The sequence below is a fragment of the Hippopotamus amphibius genome, chromosome 11, assembly GCF_030028045.1.
Source record: "Hippopotamus amphibius kiboko isolate mHipAmp2 chromosome 11, mHipAmp2.hap2, whole genome shotgun sequence".
NCBI classification, from domain to species: domain Eukaryota; kingdom Metazoa; phylum Chordata; class Mammalia; order Artiodactyla; family Hippopotamidae; genus Hippopotamus; species Hippopotamus amphibius.
This window is the reverse complement of record NC_080196.1, coordinates 103,140,486-103,149,226: the sequence shown is the minus strand read 5'-3', so window position 1 is coordinate 103,149,226 and position 8,741 is coordinate 103,140,486.

Genomic DNA, 8,741 nt, shown 5'->3' with positions numbered 1-8,741 from the left:
CCAGACATCAAGTCCGTTATCAGTTTTAGAGAGCTGGGTTCCTCTTGTCTCACCTTTACCTGGGAACCACATGAGAAGTTCTCCAGGTTGCAAAATATATGATGGATGGATCCAATGGGCAGATATGGGTTGGCAAGAAGCAGGAAGGAAGCATCCAATGTGGTGAAGATATGCAGCCACGTGGAATATATCAGTAAATCAAACTACCAAGTTCACTACAGCTGAAGTATTATACGCAAGCAAAAAAAAAAAAAAAAAAAAAAGCATGGGAAACAATGAAAATAAGGACTTAGTGCTTGGTGAGGGGGCAGATCATAACAGGCCATGTCACTTGAACAAGTTTGGATTTTTATCACGAAGGCATTGAAAAATGGAGACTGGTATAATAAATATATTTACTTTTAAAGAAGTATGGCCCTAATAACAGGTTAAAGATTAGAATCAGGAGGCGGTGGGTACGAGTGAAGCAGAAGAACTCTGAAGGGTTGGCAGGATGGTAGAAGCACATGAAGTTATGAAACAGGCAGGTTTTTTTTAATAATTAATCAGATATTAATTAATTGGGGGTACCAGAGAAGTAGAAATCAAGGATAATGCCTAGGTTTCTCTTATTGTTCCTATAGATGGTATTCTATAAACGTAGAAGGGAGGGCAAAAACAGCTCTCTAATTAATATTTCTGCTGGTGAAAGTCTTAGGGCTTAGAATAAAGTTCAGAACAGGCTGTAGAAAAGAAGGAGTTTTAAACTCAAGGACTCTTGAGTAGAGGTCTAGTGCTTCCCGTTCTTCTCCTTCCGTGTCTATAATTCAGGACTGCCACCAAGATTTGTGCTACTGGATGCTTAATCCAAAAATATTCAGTCAACTGATATAATGTGTGAGGTGATGTTCTGGGTGATGGAAAAGCCATACAAGCTCTCTGGGTCTTGGATTCCTTAAAGTAAGGATGGCATTTAGATTATTCCTATAATCCCTCCCTATTCAAATACTGAATATCTCTGACTTTCCAATAAACCCCTTCTTATTCACTTGTCACCTTTAGCAATAATAAAACGTATTTATCCCTTCCATTCATCAACCATTAATATTTCCCTCTGATGTCTATCTGAAGGTAGGGAAATCATCCTCACTTCAGCCTCCCTTGAAAGCAGAAGTCTCAGAGATTCTGGGTTTTCTAGAACAAATCTCATTTCAGATCAGAACAAATCCAATTTCAAACCACAACAAAGCTGATTTCAATCAGAAAAAAAAAAAAAAGATTTCCAACCTATTGTCTCTGAAAACACATTTGCCTTGTGCCCTGATTCAGGATTTGGGGGAAACCGGTCTCAGCAGAGAGAGCTAGAAAGCTTTTTTTAAGTACCTTCTGTAAAGCTTTGTGACCCATTGGATACAAAAGGCCTCTCCCAGCTGAAGGACTTCCTGGCAAGCTTCAGTGACGAGCTGTGCTTCTCAGGAAGAATAACCAGATCAGCTGCCCTGCCCCCAAACCCAGGACTCCCAGCTCCCACCTGGAAGAGGCTTAGAAGGTCTGTGAATATAAATAATCTTACTTCCAAAGAGCAGCCCTAAAGCAACATGAGCCCCTGAGCCCTGCAGCAGCTTTTTCCTCCAAATCTTGGTCCTCTAATCGAATGTTGCTTTCTTTATCAAGAAGAGAAGAGATTGCCTGGAGACCTTGGTTAACACTTAGCAGGCTTGCCTAAACCCATCCTGACACAAGGAGCAGCCCTGAAGAACTATTAGCAAAAGCCTTCATTCTGATGAGAGAAACTTCAAAGGCCTCAGATGAGGAAAGAAGTGTCCCTGGAAAATGTTGAAATGACAAATAGCAGTATTTCCGCTGACAAAAGATGAAGATGAAACAAATGTTAGAACAGAAAACATGATTTTATTTTGCTGGGCTCTCGCTGGAAACAATCATCAAAGCCTTTAACTGAAATGAAAAAAGGTGTCGATATAACAAGCCCACTAGAGCCAACTTAGATTTTTAACAATGAAAGTAATCTTCTAAATAACAGAAGCTTACAAAGTAATGAAAAATCTCAATGTAGCAAGTCACGTGTATGGCCCCAACTAGTCTTCTGCCACACATTTGTGAGACAACATTAGAGCTGGAAGCCACTTAGCAATCATCCAGGTAAACCCCTTCACGTTACAAAAGAGGAGCCTCAGAACCTGAAAGACATGTGGTAACTTGCTCAAGGTCATAAAACTAGTTAGTGACTTCCGAATTGTTATCAACTGCCTTCTCTACATACGTGAAACCAATCACTTCTCCCTGCAAATCCAACTTTGCCCAGTTATTGAGGCAGCCCTGATCAGGGCTGAGGTTCAAGTTCAGCACGTGTTAGGGCCTAGTATTTGTCCTGCTGTCTTAGGTCCATTCTGTGTTATACTCATTAAGCCATAGCCTAACTGGAATCTGCCTGCCTACCACCCCACAGCTGCAGAGACAGAGTCCGTGTGCAGAGCTATGCCCTCTGCGGTCAGGTTTGTCTGACTTATGACGTGGAACACAGGGACCAAGACTGTAAATTCCAAAAAGATACTGGGCAAAAAGGATGGAGGGTTGGTGAAGGCACGGTGCATCCTATAAATTGAAGCCCACAGAGTTAAATACTAGGGATAAGGGCAAAGATAGAAAACCTAAAAGATAAAATAAATCATTTTTTTTCAAACACTACTTAGTATGAGAGGTTCTGAGGGTCAGTCAATAGGTGAGACCTTCAAATAATTCAGCCTTTTAGAAATTGCAAAAGATTTGCAGCTGTGTAGCTTAATCTGCCTTTCAGATACACAGATCGGACATTTCTCAAGAATAAATAAATTTACAAAAAAATAAAGTAAAAGGCACGGAGCCTATAGAGATGAACCTTCAGATCAAAAGGAAAGAAGCAGCATGGAAAACACTCAGAGAACAATCTGAGAATGATCTCCTACAGGGTCTAAAGATAATGTATGGAAACTGTTTGGCACATGCAGCAGAAATCAAATTGATGTATTATTTATGAAAGAGGACCACACCATCCAGGAGAAAAGCATCTGGGGTGGAAAGTGAGATAACTGGTGTAAGGAAGGACTCTCAACCCACACTTCCTATCTCTGCATCCGCAGCCACTTCCCTGGCCCTTCATCCACCTGACGCTCTCTTCTGAGCTCCAGACCCAGCTGCAAAGCTACCTTCTTGAAATATGTGTACAGTCAGCCCTCTATATCCACAAGTTCCACATCCGTGGATTCAACCAACCACAGATCCAATTTCACAGATATGGAGAACCAGCTGTTCGTATATGTTGCAAGAATCTCAATGTTAACAACTTCAAAATGGGACCGTTGGTCCCCATCCCACCTAAAACTCCCTACCTCTGCTCCCCCTTCAGCTCTTCCCCACTGCAGGACTCATCCCAAACCCTTCAGTAGTTTAATTTGCCCTCGTCTGCTCCACGTGTATCCTGGTACACTCTGTTTAACACTGAGACCTGTGATTCCTTCTTTAAAACGTGTCTCTAATGCATTGCCTTTTCTCAGCAAATTCCTCTACTACTGTAATGTGATTAGCCCTCATCTCTTGCCAAGACTATTAAAATAATCTCCCAGATGGACTTCTTCTTTCTATTTTTGCCCTCTTTTATTTTATTCTCCATACAGCAATCCAAATAATCTTTAGAAATTGCAAATTTAAGTGTTTCCTTCTTCAACTGAAAACCCTTTAATAGAGGCCAATAGTATTAATAGTTAAATATAAATTTTTGTGTGAAACACCCACCCTTCATGACTGACCCTGCCTCTCTCTTCTGCTTCCTTTGCCACTCCCCCCCATCTTGCTCACAACTTCCCTCCCACACTCGTACTGTTTCAGTTCTCCTTCAATAAGCATCTGTTAATATCAGAAGTTTGCACATGCTGTTTCTGCTTCCTGGTACACCTTCCTCATTAACAGTCTGGTTACTCTCACTTAGATCTTAAATGGCACTTCCTCAAAGAGGTCTTCCCTCATTGCCAATCTAAGTAGGTCTCCCAGGTGACTCTCCCATAGCATCCTTTATTCTACTTCTTTTCCTAATACTTAGGATAATTTATGATTATATTGTTTTGCATCCCTTTGGTTCATATTAAGATCTTCACTACGCAGGAGGTAATGGCACAAGAAGACAGTCCACAAATAGCAATGTTCAGGCATATAATAGATATAGAACATGTGTTGCCTTCTTTCCCCCTAAATATCCTATTTTGATGACTGTATACACGGGAAAAAGGAAATATATCAACGAAAATAAGAAGGATGGGAGGGAGTTCCGTGGTGGGCAGGAGGTTCTGGTTGATTTCTGGAAGTCACGCTGTGTGTGGCAGAATATCGACGGCTGAGTCACGGTGGGGCAAGCTGCAGCTCGGCACATGTCAAGGAGAGTGCTGAGGTACTGGTGGGCACCAAAATTCCCAGACAGCCTCAGAATTCTGAGGCCTCAGACCCTGCAGGAGAGAGGGCAGAAGGGAGGTGGAGCTCAGTGGCTCCAGCTGGCTCCACGCCTCCCATCTTCCTGTTGGCAGAGGGATGTGCAATCCAGAACGGCTCTCTAGGGAGAAAATAAACTTGTGGACATTTTTGGTAAAGAAATTTTAAAAATCTGGCCAGAGAGAGAAGGCACTTTTAACATGGAGCCTAGAGCCTGAGCGTGGAGCTCATCCTACTGTGAAATTTGAGAGTTAAAGTAAGAGGAAAGGGAATGGAGGCAGGTGGGGAAAGGGGAGGCACGCCAGGCTTTGCTGCCTGCACGCCCTCTGGTACAGAACACAGGTTACACATTCTCCATAAAAAGCAGGCTTCTCAAATAAGCACGCTTTTTGACAGAGAGGCCTGTTGATTAAAGAGACCTACCTACACACATAGACAAGAGTAGAGGAGGTCACATAGGCGAGCTGCCTACATCGGTCAAGTAAATTGCAAAATAAGCTAAAAACATATTCAGAATCTGGTTTTTGTAAATGTTTATGGGGCTTAATACCACAGATGTGTATTTTTTCATCACACGATTCTTTATTCTGCCAGCAAGAACTTTGGTAGGTGGGCATTACCAAACATGAGCAAACAGCCCTATTGTCTGGGATTTTCTTCTAAGCCACTAACACTCTTTCTGCAAGTTTTGATGTGTGTGTGTGATAGGTAACCCTATAACACAGACCCTTCTACTTGTTCTTTCTTAGGTCCTATAAATTATGGTCATTGCTTTGCAAGAAAATTGGGAATTTCCCTCATTCCTCCAAACCTAAGTATTCACTTTTCTAATATCAAATTTCATGTCATTGTTTCACTTCAATAATTTTTGGCATTTACAATAATTTTTAAGGCCAAATAATAATATAATCTTTAAAAATTAATGGCAACTATACTCGACACACATAGCATCATCAACTTGAAGTGAAAAAAATATAGATACCTATGATTAAAAACAAACAAACATGGACAGTGACAATTACATCTAGACATATCTTACTTTCAGAGGTGTGAAGGTGTACAAAAGTGGGTCTTATTATGAGAAACAGTATACTGGTGGGATTTTTATCAAATTTTTATTATTTTTTCTATATTTATCTGTCCGGTATTGAAAGAGGCACGTTGGCATTTAAATTTTTTCATACGCTTTCTGTATCAAATGACAGCATTTCTCCATTTTAATTCACTTTCTTAAAGTCTACTTTTTCTGATATTAATAGTTTGACTCCTGCTGTCCCTTTGTTTAAATTTCCCTGATATATCTTTGCTCATTTTATGTCTCTTTGTTTGAGATATGCTAATTGAAAACCACATTTGACAAAACACCATTTTTCATTTTCAATCTAGAAGATTTTCATCTTTTAATAAAGAAGTTACCTTTAGTTCCATTTTTAAATTTACAATATTTAGTCTTCTATTAGCTTGTTGTAGTCCTCATTGCATCATATTATGCTATGATTTCTCCATTCTTTTGTTAAATTTTTTTATTGTGAAATGTATCACGGGTACAACACAATGGATATACATATATGTATATTTAAAGATTAATAGTAAGTTGAATAAACATCTGCTATCCACTATCCAGCTTAAGAAACAGAGTATCAGGAATAATTTTGAAGCTTTCTGTTGACCTGATCTTTCCCTACCCTGGATTTAGTACTAGCCTGTATTTTGTATTAGCAATTCCTTTGCTTTTTTTCTCTATAACTTTACTACATATATGTAGCTGTAAACAACATAATGACCAGTTTGCTTATTATTTAACTTTATGCAAATGCACTCGACACTTGTTATTTTTGCTCTGCATTGTTTTATGCTCATAGCTGTGATTAATTTTTTCCCTAATATATGGTGTTCTGTACAAATTTGTACAACCTTGTACAGTGTGTTCTATATAAAAGGTGCTGCCAATGTGAATGGTGCCCCAGAGCTGAGGAAGGGGATAGCCCTGACTCCTCTGTATGAATACACCATAATTTATTCATCTTAATAATTCAGCATTTTCCCTAGGTTTTTTTTTAACATTTTTTTTCTTGCTATGATGAAATAGTATTGCTACGAGCATTATTTTACATGTCTCTTGAACATGCATTTTCTCTAGGGTTTCTAACTACGAGTGGACTATCTGCTAATAGTGTATACAAATACACGCATTAATAAACTGTTTTTCCCTTGTTTATCTTTTTGTTAAAGAGTCTCTGCTAAAAACCTAAGATGGTAGATAGAGGTACAGGTTCCCTTTCCTACAAAAGCATAAGATGGACTGGACCACCATTGCTGCCTTTGAAAATGGAAGAAAGAAGCCACCAAAAAGGCCCCCAGCTAAGAGGCAACAAGGAAACAGGAGCCTCATTCCTATAACCCCGTGGAGCTCAGTGCTGCCAGTAACCTGAATGTCTCTGGAAATGGATTCTCCCTCAAAGCCCCCAGAGGAGGCGGCCCTGCCGACACCCTGACTTTGCCCCTGTAAGACCAGGGCAGACAAGGCGCTGACCTACAGAACTGCGAGATAAAGATCCTTTACTCAAGCCACTCAGAATGTGGTAATCTGTCAGCAGTGAAAACCAACACAGCAGATGAGCTTGGCTGGTGATAGTTCTGTTATCCAAATGCTTTTAAATACCCTGGTCAATGTTATTTTAAATTAACTGTTTTTTCTAGCGTCTGTCTTTAATTGGCAGAAGGAGGCCATGCACTAAGATGTATCACTGCTCAATTAAGGCCAAAACAGGTTTGGTGGAAAACAGACACTTGATCGGTCTTCCAAGCAACGTATTACAGTAACTGTCTGTAGTTCATCTCTGTGGTTGCCTAGCCGCCTTGCCCTTGTGTTTGTTCTAGGATGGACAGCTATGGAACAAAATCTGGCCAACCTAAGGCTATGATTTTGGGGTTGAGGGGTGGAGCTCTGCTTCAAGTTCTGTGGGGAAAGAAAAGGAAGCTGACACACAGAGAAACAGTAAAACCAGAGGTGAAGAAAGAGCCTAAGGCACTTGGATCCACGGTTCCAGTTATTCCTCAAGCACTTTTCTAAACTTGATACTGTATAATAAATTGCTTTTTCTTTTCTAAATTAGACAGGAATGTGTTTCTGTCATTTGCCAATTAAAAGAATCAGTGAGGAATGCTGTATTCATTTCCTGTTGATGTTGTAACAAGCTATTACAAACTTAGTGACCTAAAACACCACAGAGTCACCATCTCAAAGCTCTGCTAGTCAAAAGTCCAACACGGGTCCCTGGGCTAAAACAAAGGTGCCAGTAGGCTTGCATCCCTCACTCATGGCTCCGTGGCAGAATCCATTTCTGTCTTTTCCAGCTTCTCCTTCCATGTCCCTTTTTATTTTTAATTTAATTTTTATTGGAGTATAGTTGCTTCACAATGTGTGTTAGTTTCTGCTGGATAGCAAAGTGAATCAGCTACATGTATACATATATCCCCTCTTTTGTATTTCCTTCCCATTTAGGTCACCGCAGAGCACTGAGTAGAATTCCCTGTGCTATACAGTCAGTTCTCATTAGTTATCTATTTTATACATAGTAGTGTATATTAGGATTGACATCCACGTCCCTTGACCTGGCCCCTTTCCTCCACCCTCAAAAGCCAGCAACACTGCATCTCTCTGTGCCTTCCTCCGTGGCCATATCTCCCTCTGACCTCTACTGTCTATTTTGATTTGCTTTCTTTTATGAATGATATTGAGCATCTTGTCATGCGTTTATTGACCTTTTCTGTTTCATCTTTTGTGAAGTATCTGTTTGATGTCTTTGTCAACTTTTCTATTGGGTTGTTTGCCATTTTCTTAAGAGATTCATGGAAATATTTTACCCTTTGGACTTATCCTGTAGTGGTTAAATTTGTTAAACTGTCATCTCCTGGTTTGTGCTTATATTTTATAATTTGTATGGTGTATTTTTAACCTGTATTTTAATGTAGTTGATTTTGTCCATTCTTTTAAGCTTTTTATTGGAATATAATTGCTTTACACTGTTGTGCCAGTTATTTCTGTTGTCCATTGTTTGCCTTAATTGTTTTGCTTTTTATTTATTAAGAAATCCTTCCTTGGGAATTACCTGGTTGTCTAATCGTTAGGACTTCGAGCTTTCACTGCCAAGGACACAGGTTAAATCCCTGGTCTGGGAACTAAGATCCCACAAGCCACGTGGCACAGCCAAAAAAAAAATCCTTCCTTTCCCTAAAGTCATACAATATTCTGCTATATTTTCTTATAAAACATATAAAATTTT